The sequence below is a fragment of the Peromyscus eremicus genome, chromosome 2 (assembly GCF_949786415.1).
Source record: "Peromyscus eremicus chromosome 2, PerEre_H2_v1, whole genome shotgun sequence".
Taxonomy (NCBI): Eukaryota; Metazoa; Chordata; class Mammalia; order Rodentia; family Cricetidae; genus Peromyscus; species Peromyscus eremicus.
Genome location: NC_081417.1, coordinates 60,021,994 through 60,045,421, shown reverse-complemented (window position 1 = coordinate 60,045,421; position 23,428 = coordinate 60,021,994).

Below are 23,428 nucleotides of genomic sequence, written 5' to 3'. Positions count from 1 at the left end.
ATATTTATAATCAATATTGAAATTATTCAATAATATCTACAAGGTATTTAAAATACTGAAGTGTCAAACATATGCAAGCCAAGAATCATATATACCAAAATATACAAAGAATAGTACTAGGTAGTTAGGCAATGTTCTATTCAATTTTCTATGGCTCTTAATATTTTTTCTAGTGAATACACATTATATAAAATGAATAAATATTCAATTTGGAAAGATAAATTAAACTTCTAAAACTCTCTAGGTCAAATGGACTGGTTTAAACTTCTTTCAAATTTAATTAGATCAAGCAAAATAAGTGCAAGGTAATGATTTTTCAAGAAAGTAACGGACCTGTGAATTTAGCAGTTTGAAATACCTGTATGTAGAAATATGGAGCACAGACTTCAAATAATCTTGAAAATACAAATATACAAGATTCTAGGGCATGGAGAATTGTATGGAAAATTAATTCATGATTTCTGAAATCAATTCTTCTTTAGTAATTTTGATGACTTAAAAGAAAAAGTATGAAAGTTCCAGTTACAAGAGAAGTTGGTAAAAAGTTAACAGTTAGACGGTAATAGAAGGAGGGACTTAGACAAGGAGCTTTCCATAAAAGGGCATTACTTGTTACATCATCTTCTTGTCTTATGGTAAATGTGCTGTATGTACAGTTTTACATAGTATGGTTTCAAAGAAAAATTTTGTTCATGAATCGCCATTATATTATATACTATTTTTTATCTGGAGGCTACTGAATAATTAGCTCCAAAAATAAAATCTTGGCTGCCCCAACAATGAGGAATCAAGTTGTCATAATGCCAAAATAAACTTCTTAGCCAAATTTTCCCTAAATCTATTTTTTTTCATTTTGTGCCTAAAGAATCCACAAAACCATTTTAGTACATTTTTTTCCCAAGTGGGAATTTCTTTTTTCTGTAATATATTTTATTTATTTATTTTTAAAATTTATTCTTCTCTCATAAAGTACATCCTGACCACTACCTCCCCTCCCTCAATTCCTTTCTGTCCCCCACTCTACCTACCCTCTGCCCCAGATCCATGACTCCCCTGTTTGGCTTGAGAAAAGTTCTTATTGTTCTTTTGATTATTTTCTTTTTGTTAATTATTATTATTAAGATATGTAACAACTATACTTATTAGATTATGAATCTAGAGACTTTGCCCTGACAATATTTTTTCAATTATTCAATTTCTTTTATTCAAACTGTTTTCAGTAATATTTGTTAAATGCAAATTTGTAAAGAAAATCATTTTAAAAATATGATTTTACAAACATCTACTATTACTTTAGCAGAGTAATGGTTTCGTGTATATGACCCAGTGACCACTAAAATTCATTAACATTTTAAAATATCCACACAGCACAGTTTCTGCATGAAATGGTTCACATACCATGTTCTGTGTCAACTAAGAGCATCTGAAAAACTAAATGCAATTAAAAATAAACTACCTGCTGTTGCAGTCCAATTGCCTCCAGAATTAGCACTCCAGTAATCTAGCAACGCAGGTGTGCACTGTTAATGACACAGCCTCAAACCTCTGTTTCAGATGTTATCCAGAGTGAATGAAAAGTGGTATCATTCCACAGGATAGCAGACTGTCATCGCCTTTAATTTAAATTTTACTTTCAAAGTATTTATAACAGTATAATGACAATTTATGTAGCTCTACACAGTTTAACATATGCTGCAATTTCTGTTCTGTGTAAAGTCCCGCCTTCTCTCACACATTTTCATTTCCAATAGGAATTGGAGTAACCTTTAAATGGGAAAATTATACGCTAAGGATACAATTAAAATCAATTCCATCTGTGGTGTGGGTAGTGCTGCTTTGGTTTTGTCTTTACTTAATGTGCAGTAACTCACCACACATCACTGTTCTACTTGAAGTAAGTCATTTAATTCATGTAGGCTTTCTGGAATCGATGAATGTTTATATATACATTCCACAATTATTATGTAGAATCTCTTTTGGAGTGATAAAGCACATTTCTTGCTATTAATGTAAATTTACTATTGATTCTTCCCATGTTCAACCAATAAATTTGGAAATGTCAATTGAACACAACGATCTTTCTTTATGTTTTATATTTCAATGCATTTTCTAATACAATGCACTTAGTGCATAGTGATTTTAAGTATTACAATTAAATAAATATGCATCATATTTTTGTAATTATATTTATAATTGATGCTTTAGTTCCTTCCATACTTAGCAGCAACACTACACTGATGAGAAATGAACATATAGAGATTCTATCATTCAATATTATAATTAATTTTTCTAAAAGTTAGAATTGATATCTAATAATTTAGTTGTGAAAACAAGTAACAGTGGAATTCAGATGACCACAGATCTACTAGGCTAATAACTTATTGCTTTATGAAAATGACTGGAGATATTCCCATCAGACATAGCATTTTTTCTTATGACAAAGAAAATCCATTCTGAACAACATTGCTCATTATGTGTACTAATATAATTAAATTTTGTTTTTACAGTACTTATACTATTTGCCTACAAATTTCAAATGTATATTAGTTTATATTTACAAGTTTGTCATGGTAAATACTGGTCCTTGAATTGTTCATACCCCTCTGTCTATATCCCATTACATTCAAAGTTCCTCTTAGGATAGTTTTTGGTTCAATGTTTCTGTTATGGCTACTACTAATTTACTGATTCATTTGTTGTTATTTGTTGCACTGTGAAAAATTTTGAAGTTATTTTATACATAACAGCGTATTCAAACGGTATTCAATCCAATTGTATTTGTTTTCAAAGAGTTATTTATTGCTTCCTTCTTTTGATTGCTCTTCAAATTCTTTATATTTTTATATTTCTTTTAAAGCTCACCTGTAATAGTGTTCATATTGCTTATCCTATGTCAGGGCTATAGTTATTATAAGTATTTAATTCACATTCATACATAAACAGAATATAATAGTCCACAAATTTTTAATAATAAAAGGATATTTTACACTTTTAATAAATATTAACTAGGATTTACTCCAAATTTTGTTCAATTCACCTTATTAATCTCAAAACTTCCTTTATAATTACCTATCTATCTGGTTACCTACCAATCATTTAAGAAATTATTTCAGAAATGCTGGTTTTGAGTCTGGAATCAAAGGAAAACAGTTTTCCCCCATGTAGTCTGAAATCTATTTTGTCTAGTCACGAAATTGTATTTTATTCAAACACTTTAATTATATCACTTTGGTATTATCTAGCATCCTGCTTTTTGATGGAATCTGATAGAAAAAGAATTCTTTTGGGTAGATATACAGATGAACGGTAGAGTGCTTGCTTGGTTCGCATGCACACACATACCTAATTATATTTGCAGTAAATTCTTCTGGTTTATCTTTTAAAAATATTTTGGGCATTCTCCTATTTATGTAATATTATTGAATTCATTTTTAATTTTGATTTTTCAAATTTCTTTTGTTTTGTCACTGGTTACATGTTCATGTCATGCTTTATTAATGGGAGATTTTAGAGTATTGCATCTTTACTTTTTCACCTTTCTGATCCCTGTTTTCATCTTTTATAACACTTGTTTCCATTTCACTTTTAAGTTTTAAGCTATGTGTGTGTGTGTGTGTGTGTGTGTGTGTGTGTGTGTGTGTGTGTGTGTCTATACTCACATTAGTACAGGTGCCCACCAAGGCCAGAAGAGAGCATTTGAGCACTTGATCCCCTGGATCTGGAGTTGCAGACAACTGTGAGTCACTGGAAGTTGGTGTTGAGAAGCAAATTCAGATTCTCTGTAAGAGTAGGATAACAAGCTGAGCCATCCATCTAAGAAGCACCTGATTACTTTAGTCTCTGCTAACTTTCTGAGATGGCTCCAAGGCAATCAAGCCATCTCGATTTTACTCTTATCTAATTTTTGAAGATTTTAATAAATTATTTGTGATGACAAACGTTTGGAAGTCTGGCTCTTATTAGTTGTTATTACTCATGTGTTTATTCTGTCTCCAGGGATGAGATGGAGCTGTTATTGTGCATTTCAGTGGTGTGCCTAGAATCTTTATCCTAAACTTCCTTCTTTCTGGAGAGGTAGCAGGTCTCATCACAGTCTGTTGCTCACACCAGAGTTCTGCCACATGGAATACTCCACAGTTCTAACTCAAAGTTTTTCCACTCTAGCTAGGAGGATTCTTCAGGGCAGCTCTAATTAGAGCCTTCTGATACCACTACTGGGTTCCCAGTATGGGCTGTGCAGGGAGATATCTTTGCCTTGTGACTAAAATTTTTTTGTTATTGTTTCTTGTTTGTATGTTTTATATTCTAAATTGTCATTTATAATGGTTTCTTTCTACTGCTATGTTTGAATACCTGTGGTGGTATTTTATATTAATAAATAAAGTTGCCTGGGGTCAGAGCTATTAGAGTCATAGCAAGTGCGTGGCAGTGGTGGTGTACGCCTTTAAGGACCTGGAGGGCGGTATATACAGGCAGTGACGAGGCAGTCACATGATTGGGTTTACAACCAATCAGAAGCCAGAACAGAGAGACTATAGAGACAGACACACAGGAAGGAGGGCTCCTCTTTCGGAGAGCTCTCTTGGCTGAGGAGGATCCCTGAATCAGTAAGGGTGAGGCTCTTGGCTCTGACCTCTTGGCTTTCTTCTCTGAATCGGCTCTGTGTTCTTCTGTCTGAATAAACTGTTGGCTACATTTACACTGAATTACATCTACAAATACCAAATATTATTTTCCTTCCTCTATATGGTATGTAAACCCACCCACCACCAGATTTCATTCTTGTTGGACTACAAATCTGCAGAGTGATATCTCCAGTGTTAATTGTGTTATCAAGTTTTTGTTTTATTTTCTGTCCTGTGGCTTCTGTACTTAGTATTCACCCCTTCTCTCTTTCAGATAATCATTTAATATTAAAGTACACTATATATTCTCAATGACTTAAGCAAGGTCCTCCCTCTATGCACTGCACTCACTCCCAAAAGAGAGCTCAGCATGCTCCTCTGGAAGTTCAGTCTATTTTACTTCTAAAAATTTCCTGTCTTTCTTCATTACTGAACTCTCATTTTGTTTCTATGATAACTAGCTGTCTGTTAGCCAGCTCTCCCCTATCCATTCACCTGAGATTCTGTTGTTTAGAGGACATGTGTCATCTATCATCTTCCTGTAGGTTTTATATCAGAAAAATAACATATTAAATAAATTTAAATTACTTTTTCCCTCTTTCCTAACTCTCTTTAACAGCAATGACTCCTTTGTTTTCTTGATATTTTGTCTTTTTGGTTCTTTGTGTATTCTGAAATTTATAGATAGATATGGGCAACTAAGACTACCTCAACGTGAAATGAATAATTTAAATAGATTTGTAACATACAATGAGATAGAAGCAGTAATTAAAATCTCCCAACTAAGAAAAATCCATGTCCAGATGCAATGGCATAGACTTATACCAGATTTTCAAAGAAGAAGTATTACCGATACTTCTCAAATTTTTCAGAAAAAATAACCCTCCTACCAAAGCAATCTATAGATTCAATGCAATGCACATCAAAAATCCAATGTAATTCTTAATAGATATGGAAAAACTAACCTCAAATTTCTTATAGAAACAGAAAAGCCCCCAGGATAGCCAAAACAATCTTAAATAACAACCAAATGTTGGAGTTATCTAGTTGTACTACAGAGCTATAGTAATAAAATACATGTTGCACCTGCATAAAAATAGACACATGGATCAGTGGAATAGAATGGAGGACCCATATATAGGCCTATACTCCTCCAGCATTCGGATTTTTGACAGTGGCCAAAAGTTTAGATTTGTGTAATGATAGCATCCTCAGCAATGGATCTGGTCAAACTCAGTAGCTAAAGATAGAAAAACAAAACCAGATCCCTGTACTGGCTAATTACATTGTCAACTTTACACAAGCTAGAGTCATGTAAGAGAGGTGAAACCTTGATTGAGAAAATGCCCCTGTAATGGCACGCTTTTTTTTCAGGCAAGACTGTGAGGCACTTGGAAACCATTTTTGATATTCCTTGGGTAACCTGAGAGTAGATTGCCTGGGGACCTAAGGTAAACCCAATAGTACCTGTCTAAGAGAGAGAGAGAGAGAGAGAGAGAGAGAGACAGAGAGACAGAGAGAGACAGAGACAGAGAGAGACAGAGAGAGAGACAGAGAGACAGAGAGAGACAGAGAGAGACAGAGAGAGAGACAGAGAGACAGAGAGACAGAGAGACAGAGAGAAACAGGGAAAATGACTCTGTTATATTCATAGATCAATGTCCTGTTCAGTTATCATTCGAGAAGCTTTCTCCTGCAGTAGTAGAGAATAAATACAGAAACCCAAACCCAGATATTACACAGGGAACGAAAAACCTTGGAACACACAGCCTTAAGTGGGATGTCTCTATCAAATCCCTCCCCTCATAGCTCAGGGAACCCCACAGAAGTGGAGGCAGAAAGAATGTGGAGCCAGAGGGGATGAAGGATACTCACCAAGAAAACAGGGCCCTCTAAATCAACATGAGTAAAGTTCATATGAACTCACAGAGACTGAAGCAGCATGTGAAGGACCTGTATGGGTCTTCATCCTGTCTTCTGTGCACACGCGCACACACAAACACACACACACACACACACACACACATATAAAATGTCTTCTAGTTGAGTTTTTTAAGGAATTTGTGAGTGTGCTAGTAAGTGGGTCTTTGATTTTTATGCCTTCTCTTTTGCTCTTTTCCTTCTGATGGTTTGTTTTGTCCAACTTTGATGTGATGGTTTTTATTCTATCTTATTAATTCCTTTTTTATCTTATTCATTTTTTTATTTATTTATTTAATTTTTTTTTTTTTGGTTTTTCGAGGCAGGGTTTCTCTGTGTAGCTTTGCGCCTTTACTGGAACTCACTTGGTAGTCCAGGCTGGCCTCGAACTCACAGAGATCCGCCTGGCTCTGCCTCCCAAGTGCTGGGATTAAAGGCGTGCGCCACCACCGCCCAGCTTATTCATTTTTTTAAAAAAAATGAATGAATTGCTGAGGGATATTCTGTATGCTGTTAATATGTGTTGCTCTGATTGGTTGATAAATAAAATGCTGATTGGCCAGTAGCAATACAGGAAGTATAGGCAGGGCAAGCAGACAAGGAGGATTCTGGGAAGAGGAGGGCTGAGTCAGGAGTCACCAGCCAGACACAGAGAAGGCAAGATGACAAGGCAGAGCTGAGAAAAGGTACCAAGCCATGTGGCTAAACACAGGTAAGAATATGGGTTACTTTAAGTATAAGAGCTAGTCAGTAATAAGCCTGAGCTAATGGCCAAGCAGTTACAATTAATATAAGTCTCTGTGTGCTTACTTGGGGGACTCGAGTGGGAGAGATCTGGCCACTGGGACACAGAAAAACTTCTAGCTACAATTGGAGTAACAACACGGGGCTCTTGAATTTCCATAAAAGAGTTTAAAAATAACTTCTAAACACACAATAACAGAGCCCCAAACAGCTTTCTACTTCATATCTCATGCAGTTTGAGATATAGAGACACCAAGGTACAGAGACACAGTGGCGTGCAGACTTGAGCTACAGTATGGCAGATTCATGGCATGTGGACTTGAGTGCAGTGTGGCGGATTCCCACCTAGGTACACAGTGGCTTCTCCAAGCCACACAGCACACTGCATGATGGATTTAGCTTTTGCTAGCACAGAAAAAAAAACAGGTTTTGGGGCTACATGCTGCTGGGTGGAAGCATAGACTCATTGTTCACAGAGTCAGAGATGAACATGGTTCTCCCAGAGCTGGTGGTAAACATAGTTCCGCCATGTTGGAAAGCTGAGGTGGGCAGAGCCTGCACCAAAGCTGCCACTTCTGTCCTAGTCATGCTGCAGTTTTGATTCACAATAAGGCAGATCAGATAGAATAAGATTTTAAATGGTTTACAGTATGTATAAAAATGTACATAGGCTTGGAAGAGACATGAAAATGAATATAGACAGTTATATAAAGAAATAGTTTGAAAAAATAAAGTCTTTTAAGAGACAGTAAAAGTAATATATAAAATAAGCCATGTAAAGATGGAAATGACACAGAGATTCTGGATTATATGGTTTTTGGGATTTTTAATTGCAGAGAGAGACGTTTGATTGTAAAAGCTGCTGGGTTAAGCCAATATATATATTTTAAAGGTATCTGGACTTTAAAGTTTATGTCTAAGGATATGTTGTTTAGGAAAAGAGGTTTATTTTGTTTCCACAGAAGATGAGAACCTATGGATTGCTTCCAGTCTAATATGGTTTGATCAAGGAAGACACCCTGAGAGGTCTCCAGATCAGCTTCAAAGCAACTGGCTCAGAGAATACAGTGTCACAGACTACTCCAGTGAGGACTTGATCGTAATTCTTAATTTTCTCAGGATCCCCATTAGATTGCCAGCGCCCTCATCCAGCAGAAAGTATTATGAGAAGCTATGCCCAAATTCCCAAAATACTGTTTATAAATGTGTATTTTTACTTATAGCAGGTTGATTATAAATGTAATCTCTTTCTAAAGAAGAAAAGGAATATTATAGATAGGATAAAACGGTAGATTAATGAATCTACTTTTATAAAGCAACAACTTGTATAAAATGTTTTAAATTGCTATAGATTTTAGTTTATTACAAATTTAAAGTTAATTCTGTTATACTGTATATTTATACTTTTGTTTAATGTATTATGTTTGTGCAACTCATTTAACATTGTAATGGATAATTAAGAAATACAGATTGCCGGGCGGTGGTGGCGCACGCCTTTAATCCCAGAACTCGGGAGGCAGAGCCAGGCGGATCTCTGTGAGTTCGAGGCCAGCCTGGTCTCCAAAGCGAGTTCCAGGAAAGGCACAAAGCTACACAGAAAAACCCTGTCTCGAAAAAACAAAACAGAAACAAAAACAAAACAAAAAAAAAAGAAAAGAAAAAGAAAAGGAAAAGTCTCCTAAATATGGTTCAAATCCAATTCATTAGTGTTTCTATATTTTACCTATTCTGTTTAATTAGAAAGACAAGTGCTATTAATTAGTGTTATCACAATGCATATTTCTCGGCAAAGACCTTTATTTAAGATTGTCTCTTCAAATCCTAGGCATGAGGAGAATCAAAGACACAGTACTAGGTGCTGGTGAGGTGTGAAGAGTCACAGTTTTAGGCTTAGTACATCACTATTTGATTAAGGATTAGCATAAACAGCTCATTCTTGCTTTACTTGGCAAAAATAAAGCTTTTCATTTACTTCAAACCTGAAGGTTAAACTGTCACAATGTGTTCTCTTAAGTATCTGGAAATTTACTGTGTTTCTTAGGAAGGAAATAGGTATGATCATGCTGCCTGAACTTCTTAGAAAGACTTCTCCATAGGATTCTTCAAAACATAGAGTATGAGCACAAGAAGATGCCTACTGGGTTCCTTGTCCAGTCTTGTTATGAAGAATTGCGTCTATGTATTTTGTTATATCGTGTTTAATTAATATCCCTGGGAGGCCTGCTCTTTTCTGAAGTGAAATGGAGGGGGAGTGGATCTAGAAAAGAGGGGAGGTGGGAAGGGGCTGAGAGGAATGAAGGGAGGGGAGGCTGCAGAAATATTGTGCGAGAGAAGAATAAATAGAACAAAAGAAAGGAAGGAAGAAAGGAAGAAAGGAAGGAAGAAAGGAAGGCAGGAGGGAAGGAAGGAAGGAAGGAAGGAAGGAGGGAGGGAAGGAAGGAAGGAGGGAAGGAAGAAGGAAGGAAGGAAGAAAGGAAGGAAGGAATGAAGGAGGGAAGGAAAGGCAAGGATCCAAATGATAAAAAGACATATAGTCTTCATTTCTTCCTAACCAGCTTTCATTATTTCTGCTGTACTCTGCTCACTAATTATGATCTCCAGAGCTATCTACTGCTTTAGAGGAAAAGATGAAATTTTGGAGAAACAGTCTACAATATTTCTGTGATCGTGATGAAAATACAAGCTTCTGTATATGCCTTTCTACAAAACAATTTTTGCCCTTCTGCATGCTAAATATTTGTGATCACCTTATGTCTCAATCCTCTATGTGACAGCCTCATTCCATATGTGTATCAGGATCAAGTTAAGGTTCAGAATCATCTTATTTTTGTCTAGATAAAGATATATTCTGTTGGATGTAGTATGGGACTTACAATGTCATTGATTCACTCTCTGTCTGAAAGCATGTGAACCAATTAAGGAGGTTCTGCATCCTAAATACTCACTGCACAGTAAAATAGCTATAACATAGACACAGGACAGATGTTAACAGACATTGGACAACTGTAGCACTGACATAGGAAAACTGTATTCCAGACATCGGACAACATTAACACAGACATAGGATAACTATAATAAAGAGACAAGATCACTTATCACACAGACACAGGAGAGATGTATTAAACTGTCTTACTCAGAAGGGGAGGGAATGATAGCCAGCGGAATGATTCTGGAACCTGGAACCTGGCTGAGGTTGCTTGTCATTTCCTCACATAATCTGCCCTAGTTCTTGGGGGAACATTCTTCCTGGATCTGCTCTGCCCTCTGAGTTCAAATGTCTACTTGAAGAGTTTTCCTTTTGTTGCAAATTATTCATTGCAAAGGAGGAGATAAACTCAGTCTGCTCTCAGGCCATGGTAGTACAAGTACAAGTGATCTAAATGTCTCGTTTCACTTTTCTTCTCAATCTGAGCTGACCTAATTTGGCTCTTTCAAATGTGTGTTTTATATTATTTTATTTAAATAGAACCCACTAGACAAAAGCCACCAGATAAAACTTAATTAAAATGATTTTTTTCTTGTTCATTACTTTCAAAATTGTATCGTTGTCCTCTATTATTTCTAATGATAATTCATGAGTTACTTTGTTATTTTTCCTTTATATGTAGATTGCTCTACTATCCTGGAAGAAATCAACATTGTTTCTGGATTTTTAAAGTCTTGCTGTATTGTCACAGGGTAGAGTTTTCTCTGTCTTAACCCTGTTTGATGTTCACTGAACTCCTGCATCTCAAAATTAGTAAACATGTGCCTATTATTCTCGGACCTCTTCAATCTCTTTTTCCCCTATTCCGCCTCATTTCTTTTCAATCACTTGATATTGCCCAATAGAAATTTGTATATCTGACCTAATCACAAAAATATCTGTGGTGCTTGTTGTTAATAATTTATATTTCAGTTTTTCCTTATCTATTTGTTCATTTTTTAAATTATTTTTTTCCTGTTGAACAATGAATGAATCTCTAATATCTCTTCTAAAATACACTTGTTCACTAAGGATAACATTGATGCCATCATGGAATTTTTATTTATTAATGAATTTTTCTTTATATTTGCCAGCTATTGGGATATTTTGATTTTTAACTACATTCTCGACAATTTATCAATTTAGTTAGCTACATTTTCTTCTTTTAAATGTGTTGAGTGCTGTCATAGCAGTTATTTACATCACTTCCAATCATTTGATACATTATGCTTGGCTTTACTACTCAGTGGAATAGCCTAATTTAATTGTGTCCTTAATTCTAGACCTTAGTCTTTATTGAAGTTTGTAGCCCTTTAATCATAAGGCACGGCCACTCTGGAATTCAATTCACAAGTTGCTCAGTAATGTCCTTTTACAAAATCTGGGTTGAACATATATAAATAATGGTACTGACGGTAGCAGTCTTCGTCTCTTTCACTTTTGAGTCACTGAGAGACATCAGTTGTTTTATGATTCCTATGAGTGAGAATCCTTGGCAAATACCTAGTACTGCACACACACTTGTGATAGTTGCTGTGTTTTCCTTGTCTCAGGACCCTGCATTACAAACTCTGGGTAGTGCTGCTGCCCCAGTCTTACGGACTTCAGATCAGCAGCACCTCCATGGTGCCTTCCTTCTCTACTTTCCTTCACTGTGGTACAGATGCATTACTTTTTTATTAAATTTCTTTTTTATTGAGTTATTTTTCTATTCATTTTTTCATAGAATAAATTTTGAACATATTCTGTTTAGCAACTCCTCCCAGATTCTTTGTATCTTCTTACCTACCCAACTCTCTCTCTCAAACAAAACAAAGCAAAACAAAAGTGAAAATCAAAACAAACTAAAAAAAAAAGCAAAGCAAGAAACAATAATACAAAAAAAGCAAAACAAAACAAAAGTGCTCTCCTGCTACTTCTGGGCATTGGACTAGACTGGAGTATGGTTATTATATTGGGTAATACTCTATTGGAAAAAGTTGATTTACACTTTCCCACCAGGTATCAATTGTTTATATCTTCTTATTTAGGGGTGGGACTTTGTTTACTTCCCCTTTTCAATGCTGTGAACTTTAGACATAACAGGACTTCGAACGGAAAAATTATTCTTAAGGAATATGTTAGAATGAATGAGACTGGGTATTACTGCACCCATTAAAGTTCTGAGGATACAATTGGCCACATATTTGCACTCACATGCATGCATTATATGCCCACAAAAGCACTACATTTATAAACAAACTCATGCAAATATTTTACAATAGTGCTGAAAACTAACAGAATACATGCTTGTATAATACAAAAGAGTATATGAAGTAAATAGTGCCTAAATTTTAAGAATCATAATATTTAAACTTGTGAACTTCATTGATCTCGCTTTTCCCCTTAGGTAATATTGATAAGTCATATATTTCTTGATAAGATTAAGTTAACCAATCATTGTAAATATTCCTGGTAGAGTAGCTGGCTCAAAGACGACAGAGCTAAAATTAATTTCTATTTTTGTCCTGATAAAAAAAAAAAAACAGTTGTTTTGCAAATAAGATAAGCATAGTACAAATTCAAGAATGGTTTATTTCCCTTAATTGTTCATTATTTTCACTGATTGAAAAATATTCTATTTTTAAGTGAATAAAATCATCTCCTAATATTGAGTCTACCTTATTGACACACATTTTAAATAACTTTAAAATTCATTGAGAATGTTCACTGTGGTGCCCTGGATAGTAGTGGAAAGATGAGTTATGGTTCTACTGTGAATCATATGTTCACATGGTCAATATGAATGTTAATGTCTGAAACTTTCCATCTCCACTCACTAGGACCTTCAGCATATCATTGGTGATCAGAGTCAGAGTTTACGTTAGCTTGGTTCACATAGTTAACATCAAGCAAGGATTTAGAGACAAATTTTGAATCTAGATTACAATTATTCCATTTATCTTCATCAAGATAGATGGTAGAGGCTATTGAACCCCTGAGATCAACAGTGAGGTACTAAGGACAAAACAATATTTTCAGATAGATGAGCAAATGATATTTTATCTACCTGAGGCATCTGTTCAGTAAGGTGCTTGTAAAATGATACCTGATTTTTTTGGCATATGTAAAATAATTCCTCAATGCCATTAGCTAGACAAACACCATATTTCATGTCATATCCATTTCTTGTTTACTCAGTGGAAGTTTCTGTGAATGGTAATTAATCTTTAGAACAGGTGATGGTTCTTACTTTGGCTGGGGGCTCAGTTACTCCATGGTTAGTTGAGGTATAACAAGGTTTATTTCCTTTTAATTCACTTCCTAGTGAAATGATATATGCCTTTTATATTATGACTTGAAGTTTAAACAGCCTTATACCAGAAGAGGAAGAAATGCATTTCTCTTGACTGCTGTGTTTGAGCTCTGGAAGAGGGAACTGTGCATAATAAACACATGTACTGAACTTAGGTGAAAATTGCTTTTTTTATGTCAAAGATTGAAAAAGTAAGTTGTGAGCATAATTTTACTTTACTGCACATCTGTAGCAACTTTTTAAGGAGCAAGAAATTTATTATGTCAAGGACAGCATGAGTCAATGGTTTTAGGGGATTTAATAATAACCATGAAAAATCTGCACTGTGATAGATTGGCTGTGACATGTCTTGCAAAGTGTCATGTGGAACTTGCTGAATTGTATTAGTGAAGGCTGAAAAATTTCTTTAAGTGTAGGTCATTATGTTCTTTTGTATAAGCAGATAGAAATAGTCAGAAAGGATTTTTATGGCATTTAAAAGAAAGAAAAAGAAAATGATATTATTCATTCAGTTTTAAAATACAACCCATAATAGACACAGCTGTCAGTTGACTAAAAGTGAACCTTCAATTGTTTGGGTACATATTTGTTTATAATAATATATTGATATGAAAAGTGAGTTATGCAAAATAATACATGGAATTGTTTTTCATCTCTTCTGGAAGTGGTTATGTTTTGAAGAAATGAATTAATCACTATACTTGAATTAATGTAATAGTGACTGAAATTATAGTATATTATGTGTCTATCAAAGACATTTTGTGTTGCCCTGAAATTTGTTTGTTAAAGTTGATGTCTGCTTTAGAGAGAACAGAAGGACACAAATTTGAATGAACCGAATCTTCTCTTTTTACTTTATTTATTAATAAATATTTTATTTATTTGTGTGTGTGTGTGTGTGTGTGTGTGTGTGTGTGTGTGTGTGTGATATAAATGCAGATCTTTGTACCTTGGGCACTCAGTGACCACAGATAACAGATAAGGACATTTGACCCCCTTCAAGTCAGAGTTACAGGAGGTTGTTGAGAGTTTTTGGGTGCACAGGTCTTATGCAAAAGCGATGAATGCTCTTAACAGTGGACCTTTCTCTCCATCCCCAGAACTGAAAATTCTCATGAAAAGGCAATGCCTGAGAAATTCAGCAGTGTTCCAGGAGAGTTCATTGTTACAGGGCAAGTATTCCTGTTATAAAACTGAAATTTGAAAGTATCAGACAATGACTTAAAAGTGTTATCATGAATATGTTAAAGAAAATAGAGTACATTGATAACAAAAGAGATGAATCCATAGAGAATTTCACTGGACTCATTTATTAAAGTAAGTTAAATATAACTTTCTGAATGAAAATATGCTCATATAAAATATCAGACACCGAAGAAAACAAAAATGAATCTATTAGAATATACATCAGCAGACAATATTCCAATGGATACACAGTGAGAAAAAACAAGGGGATAGAGAAATGAATGGAAGGCAATTGCAGAATCAGAAGAAGTCAGAATGAGTGTAGGGTATAATTCATCTAGACCTTGAAAGAGATTACATCTTCTGATTTTTTTCTAAGTGTAATTAGAAGTTGCAGAGTTTTTGAGTGGTAAAGTGATTCACCAGTTTCCTATGTTGATGACATACACTTGCCTATTTCTCTGACTTCCCATGTGGGTGGTACATGGGGAGTTCATTGGGAGTCAAATATATTTTACAGATAATCAATGGTAATGATTTAGATCATTAAATAGAAACGATCTGAAAAAAATGGAAAGTCAATTGAATTTGTTTTTGAAGATGATTTGAGGAATTGATAAGTAGTCGACTATAGGATATGGAATAAACTGTTATATGATTGTTGTTTGTTCTATAAGAGAATTTCTCTATTAATAGGCAGAGAGTTACCATTCAATTAACTATTTAGGGAATTATAAAATTAAGTTGTCATTCATCTAGTTTGTTTTGTTTTACTTGATTTTAAGAATATGCATTTAATTAAGGACCACAAAAACTTGAATCACCCTTTGTGTTACATCTTCCTTTCCTTTGTTCTGTGGTCTCTGTTCATGTATTCTTCAGTTGAACAGCTCTGGATGTCTGTTTCGTGCTATAATCTAAGTCTGCTCTCCTAACCACTTTTCACTGTAGCATGAACTCTAGGCTGTGTAAGAGAGAAAAGTAACTAAGGAGTGAGAGAGGGACTTATCAAATGCACAAATGTATCTCATTGTGATAATTGCAAACAACTTCAGTAGTAGCTTTTGACTTTTAAAGCCTTCAATTGTATTTGACTTTTCTGTATCAATATCTACAGCATCTCTCTCTCTCTCTCTCTCTCAGGTGGCTGTCAGGCAAATTGAAGTATACTGTTTCTTATCTCATCCACAATGTGATTTTATTCTGGCCAATGCCCTAAGATGTTATCTCACACTTCACATAAGTGAATAAAGTTATTTGAAAACATCTAAACAAGGGGAAGCCCTAGGGATGAGAAGAAGACCCCTTACCACTTGTTTGCTGTTATTACAAATAACTATTGATATTTCAGTCATCTGGAAAGAAAAATAGAAAAACAAATAGTAACAGAAAGTAGTAGGTGGCAGAGTTGGGGGAAACAGTAAATAGAAAGAAACCGTCTTGACGTGTGTGTGTGTGTGTGTGTATGTGTGTGTCCAATAGTTCTATAAGTAAGACTAGGAAGAATTAATAGGGATAATAATATCTGTGAATAAACAGACATTGAAAAAATCCCTGTCCAAACGATATTTTTTCAGACTTTATTAGAAATCATTCATGCAATTCCATGGGAAGCCTTATTATGTGTCTAATATGAGATGCAATCTACAATGAATAAATAAATGGGCCTTATTTTCCAGCCCTTGTTATAATACAGGCTTCCCTGCTGTCCCCATTATCACATTAGCTTGGATTAATTGATCTATTCATTATCTGCCAACTAGGAAATAATTTATTCTAAAATAAAATAAGGAACAAGTATATTGTACTGCAAAACAGAGGCTAGGAAAGCTTTGAATTTCAAGGTTCTGCCCTATAGAGAAACCCAAGAGGTTGTGGCAGAATTTCTAAGGCTAGGCAGCTTCTGTGTTGATGAATTACCTTTAATAAGAAACTAGAGCCAATACATGGGGATTCTAAGATCGTTTTAACTAGCTGACTTATGTAGAAGTGGACAGTTATTGTACTGAATATTGTGGAAGGATATGAATAATATTATTAGAATAAATTTCAATATTTCTTTAGGAGCTTCTCTAATAGTGGAGATGCATCCAGATCATGGCAGAAGCAAATTCTTTAGATGAATTGTTTAGGTTGTAACAGGCTTTACAATTAGCTTTGTCCTTTCACGCTAGGTTCTAAAAGTACTGTCTCCAGGGAATGTGATAGCATCAGTCTTGCTTCAACTGTAGTGACAATCAGCTCTGTCCCAAACAGGAATCCACTCTAAAAAATTTTAGTGACAAAATAGTCCTAATTGTGAAAGAATTAATTGACAATAATTACAATGCAATGTGGTTATTTCAATGATATTTAAGTCTATATATATTTAAATCAATGTCTCTGGCTTTAAACGGAACAAGGCATTTCCTGGCTGCAAAGCCAGGAAAATATAGCATGTGTATTTATTTTCTATAACATATTGATTTGTTAACTGAGGTGGTATAAGCTATTAACAACTGTAGATCTATTAATTAACTCAGTCTTTTTTTTTTTTTTGATTTTTTTTTTTTGAGACAGGGTTTCTCTGTGTAGCTTTGGAGCCTTTCCTGGAACTCACTCTGTAGCCCAGGCTGGCCTTGAACTCACAGAGATCTGCCTGCCTCTGCCTCCCGAGTGCTGGGATTAAAGGCGTGCGCCACCACCGCCCAGCTAATTAACTCAGTCTTTTAAGTTACCTGATTATTTATCCAAAAATGTCTAACAGTATGTTTTGTGTATAGTTGGGACTATTTGGGGATATCCTATTTCCACATGGCTTTAATGAACATTTCAAAGACACCCTTCTTGTCTCAATGTTTCATACTTTGTATTGTGGGACAATCTGCCTTACAGGATTGTAGTGGGTAGCTGTTCCAGCTTTGATCTGGAAATAATACCCCCACTGAAGCTTCAGTAACTGTCACACCTACAAGGTGGGGCTGAGACAGGAGCCCTTAAGACCTGAGATCTGGATGTGCCAACTTTCTTGGGCATACCAAGCAGAGTTTTCCAGAGAACACTGTTGGACTGCCCTACACCTTTTCCGGATCCTGTAACTTATCCCTTCACTTGTAAGTTACCCCACAAAATAAACCCTCCTTTTAACTACATGGAGTTGCCTTAATACTACAACCAATACAGGATTGCAAAAAGTTAGAATCTCCAGAAACATTCCTCCCCTTAACATCCATAATGATCCAATATTTAGCTCAGATCAGGTCTCAAAGCCTGTTATATATTGACGGTTTTTATAGTTTATGTTGATGTAACCAATTACTAGAGGCTGGCCGTTTTGCAAAGAGATTTTTTTTTGGCTCAGTAGTCTAGTAACTAGAGGGTGTAATGAGCATGGTGCCAGTATCATGGCAATATCAGAGCATAAACGAGAAACTAAAAGTTTGCGACAAGCCAGATAGTGCCAAGTCTGCTTCATGCAGTTGGTATTTCCAATATTCCCCAATTATGCTCATTAAAGTTCACCTCTTACCTCATAGTCTATCTGAAGGCACCAAAAATGCAAATTTCTCTTTTTGCTCTATGTGTGAAACTAAAATTCTTATTCTTACAAGCAATTTAAACAAAGAAACATTATAGTAGATCCTGTGGAGTTATTTATTCAACAAATTCTTTGCTCCCTTCCTCTCCCTTCTCCTAATATCCTTCCTCTGTCTGTCCCTCCTTCCTTCCTTCCTTCCTTCCCTCCCTCCCTCCCTCCTTCCTTCCTTCCTTCCTTCCTCCCTTCCTTCCTTCCTTCCTTCCTTCCTTCCTTCCTTCCTTCCTTCCTTCCTTCCTTCCCTTCCTTTCTTCCCTCCTTCCCTTCCTTCCCTCTTTCTCCCTCCCTTCCTCCCTCCCTCCCTTCCTTCCTTCTTCCCTTCCTCCCTCCCTTCCATCTTTCTTTCCTTCCTTCCTTCCTTCCTTCTTTCCTTCCTTTTTCTCTATCTATATCCTCCCCTTCCTTCTTTCCTCTTTCCTATTTTTCTTTCATTCTTCCTCCTACAGAAACCAAGGCCACAATTCACTAGACAAATACTGAGTTGTTTCCCTAGCTCTCAACTAAATGTTAATAATACACTTTGATCTATCTGGGATATCTACTAGAAACCAAAATTAATGGTTTGATATCCATACATGCATGTTCTGTTGCACAAAGATGAGTGTATGTGTTACTAAGAATGACAAATAGGTGTACATGTGATATTTATATAGATTAGACACACTGTGAGCACAGCACCAACACTTCACTGGATCATTTTAGCAAAAGTACTGCTTACAGAAGACTATCAGCAAGACGCTTTTGAGTGTGTGTGTGTGCATTTGTGTGTATGTGTGTGTGTGTGTGTGTGTGTGTGTGTGTGTGTGATCTGTGTGTTATACACACATATCAATGTGTGCACAGGCCAGATCAGATCACCAAGTGTCCTTCTCACAACCTCGTTGAGACAGGGTTTCTCACCGACCTTGCAATAAAGTAGTAGTTCATTGTCACTGAGTAAACACCATTGATTCTCCTGCCTCAGCACCTCACAGTGTTGAGATTATAAGTACAAGAACATGCACTGCTATGTTTGACTTTTTTATGTGTGTGTTGGGAATTTTAAAACAATTCCTTATACCTCCACAGTAAGCAATTTTCTTACCCTCTGAGTCATCATCACCGACAGAGCAATATGATCTTTGTATATGACTCTGTTCTGTTCACTCCAATAAAAACTCCTCAAAGTGTCATGCAAAGCTCATAATATTCTTTTTTTTTTTTTTTTTTTTTGGTTTTTCGAGACAGGGTTTCTCTGTGTAGCTTTGCGCCTTTCCTGGGACTCACTTGGTAGCACTTTCTGAGTTATCATACACATATCCGTAAAGGTCCAAAATATAAATATTTATGTTCTAAAATATTTTATTGTACTGTATACTAACCTTGCTTTGAAGAATTTTATACTATTGCATTTTGATTTTGTGTTTATAAATAACTTAGTGAGCTGCTTGACAAAAATTATACTAAATATTGAAGTGAGCTGCTTGATGAACACAACAGTACATATTGATACCCTTAACTTAGATTTGATCAAAATCTATCTCTTTAAATTAAAATCTCACACAGAAAAAAGTACCATACCATAATCTATATGGAATCTTCAGTCTCAATTAAGTGTAAGCAGGAAAGAGACAGAAAATCACTGTAGTTCAGATCCATCCCGGCACAGCACACCATACATTTAGGGCACATCTATGTCAGGTTAGTGAAAAACTGTGATGAATAGTGCTGTTTTGTAGTAGTTTTACTTTCTGTCTATCAATGGAGGGGCTCTGTGCAACAGATCTACCAGACCTGATAATGTCTAATTCAAGAACCATTATTGGATGAAATAATATTAATTTAATTTGCTAACAGATTTTCTCCCTTTCTTTCTGTTTTATGTGTATTAGTGTTTGCTTGTACGTACATATGTTCATTATGTATGTACTTGATGCCTGCAGAGTTACAAAAAAGGGAGTTTGATCCTCTGGAATTGGATTTGTGAGCTCTGGAGTTGTTAGCTCCCCTGTGGTTACTGGTTACTAAATCTGACTCCTCTAAAAAGCAACAAGTGCTCTTAACTGCTGAGCCATCTCTCAAGCCAAAAGCTTTTTGCTTTGCTTCTAATAACATAAATTATATATTATGTATATTGGTAACTTTAGTGGCCCCAAAGTGTTACGATCACATGCTTTGCTTTATTTACAATGTAATCTAGGTTTAAGTGTGTGTGTGTGTGTGTGTGTGTGTTACATGTGACATGAAAGTAGAAGAGACAGTATTTAGCAGAAGAAAGTGATCAATGAGAAGAGAGGTGAAGGAAAGACTAAGTTCTTGTGGGGACAAATACAAGAAAATAACACTATCAATATATATAAATTGGAGATGTTATGACAGAACCCATGTTTTTGTAAAACTATGAAACTCATTTTGCGTTTTACAAATTATTATTATTATTGTGAAGAATTGTAACATATAACTCTATTCAAAACTTTGCTATTTGCCGGGCGGTGGTGGCGCACGCCTTTAATCCCAGCACTCGGGAGGCAGAGCCAGGCGGATCTCTGAGTTCGAGGCCAGCCTGGGCTACCAAGTGAGTTCCAGGAAAGGCGCAAAGCTACACAGAGAAACCCTGTCTCGAAAAACCAAAAAAAAAAAAAAAAAAAAAAAAAAAAAAAAAAAAACTTTGCTATTTGCTTTAACTTAGTTTAGAAAATAATTTATCAAAATCCAATGATAAATGATGTTCTTCCTATGAATTTTTCTTGACAGTTGGTAAAATAAAATTAACTAATATTCATTCTTGAATTACTTTCTGTAAAACCCAGTTTCTTTATAAAGTATGCCCTGGAGTTCCATAGGAGCATTAGCCATGTCCAGTATCTCTTTCTTCCTTTAAGTCTGTTAGGGTCACTGAAATGTTTGCCTAAGTCCATTGAATGTTAGGGAAGGAATTACATAAAATCAAAAAAAAAATCTCAAGGACTTGGCTAAAGATTTATTATGGCTTCATGTATAGCATTGAAGCAATATATGCTTAATAAAGTTATGACTAAGACCAAATGATGACTGTGAAAGGACTGAGGTCAGACACACCAATGATTGAAAACTGATTTTTCACATATCAATTAATTATTTGTCTTTAAAATGTATTTTGTCCCTTTTTGTTTTGTAACAGGGTCTTTTAGCACAAATCCTGATTGATCTTTTTTTAAATCACTGTTATAGAACAATATTTTATTTTATTTTTTATAAATTTTTTTATTTAAAAATTTTCTTTCCTTTTACATACCAACCCCTGTTCCCCCTCCCTCCCTTTCTTCTGCTCCCTTTCACCTACCCCCATCCCACCCCCATGCCCTCCTCATAGATGGTAAGGCCTCTCTTGGGTAGTCAACACAGGCTTGCATACCAAGATGGGACCGGACCTAGGCCCTCCCCCCTGCATCAAGTCAAACTTTCACTACTTGCAGATGATATGATAGTATACATAAGTGATCCCCAAAATTCTACCAAGAAACTACTACAGCTGATAAACACCTTCAGTAATGTGGAAAGATACAAGATTAACTTAAAGAAATCAGTAGCCCTTCTATATACAAATGATAAAAGGGCTGAGAAAGAAATTAGAGAAACATTCTTTACAGTAGCCACAAATAACGTAAAATATCTTGGGGTAACTCTAACCTAATAAGTGAAAGACCCATATGACAAGAACGTTAAGTCTCTGAAGAAAGAAATTGAAGAAGATTTCAGAAAATTGAAAGATCTCCCATGTTCTTCAATAGGTAGGATCATTATAGTAAAAATGGCAATCTTACCAAAAGCAATCTACAGATTCAATGTAATCCCCATCAAAGTCCCAATGCAATTCTTCACAGACCTTGAAAGAACAATACTCAACTTCATATGGAAAAACAAAAAAACTAGGATAGCTAAAATAATCCCATACAATAAAAAAAAAAAGATGGAGGCATCACCATCTCTGAGTTCAAGCCCTACTATAGAGTTACAGCTTGGTATTGGCATAAAAACAGACAGGTTGATCAATGGAATCAAATTGAAGACCCTGACATTAATCCACACATCTGATTGGTCTTAATAAAAACCCAGAGCCAGACATCTAGGTAAATGCTGAAAGACCAGAGAAACAGAGGAACAAGCCACAACCACCTTTCACCTTACCAAACTCCTCAGTAGAAAGGGAGCTGAGCTCTTGTCTCCTCCCACCTAATATTCCTCTATCTGCCCAGCTGTATCACTTCCTGTCTTCACCTCCCTAGTGCTGAGATTAAAGGCGTGAGATCCCAAGTGCTGAGATCAAACTTGTATGCCACCACTGCCTGGCTCTGTTTCTCTTTTAGACTGAATCAGTCTTGTGTTGCCCAGGGTGGCCTTGAACTCACAAAGATCTGTCTGCTTCTGCCTCCTGAGTGCTGGGATTAAGGGTGTATGCCACCACTGTCTGGCCTCTATGGTTAACCAGTGGCTTAGCTCTGCACTCTAATCTTCAGGCAAGCTTGATTTGTTAGATCACAAATAAAATATCACCACAATGTCTCACTATGCAGCCTTGGCTAGCCTGAAACTTGCTTTATAGACCAGGCTGGCCTTGAATTAAAAGAGATCCATTTCTGTCTGCCAAGAATGTGATTAAAGAAAGGCTCACACCACCACATCTGGGTGTATTTTATCTTAAGATGAACAAAATCTTATAGAAATATTTTGAGAATTCTAAAGATAAGGGAGAAAATACATAGAATGTCATAAACCATATGAGAGAAGTACTCATAAGTGAATACAAATACAGTCCGTTACCGAGGTGGCTTATGAGTCATGGTGATATTATGTATTTTTTCTTTCATTTCTTCTTTTTTTTGGTCTGAAAATGAGTGTGTGTGTGTGTGTGTGTGTGTGTGTGTGTGTGTGTGTCTTTTAAAGCTCTAAATTATTTCTCTGAACTTTATTTAGAAGATTGTACGAAAACAAACACAAAATCCTATGTAAACCATGTAAACAGCAGCGTTTGTGACAAAGATGTGCAAAACAGACCATATTGCAAATATTCAATAATATTCATACAGAGTTCATGGCTATGAGTCAGAGTAGATTATAGGGAAAGAAAGCTGCAGTCAAAAACATCTCATGGCCTGCGAATT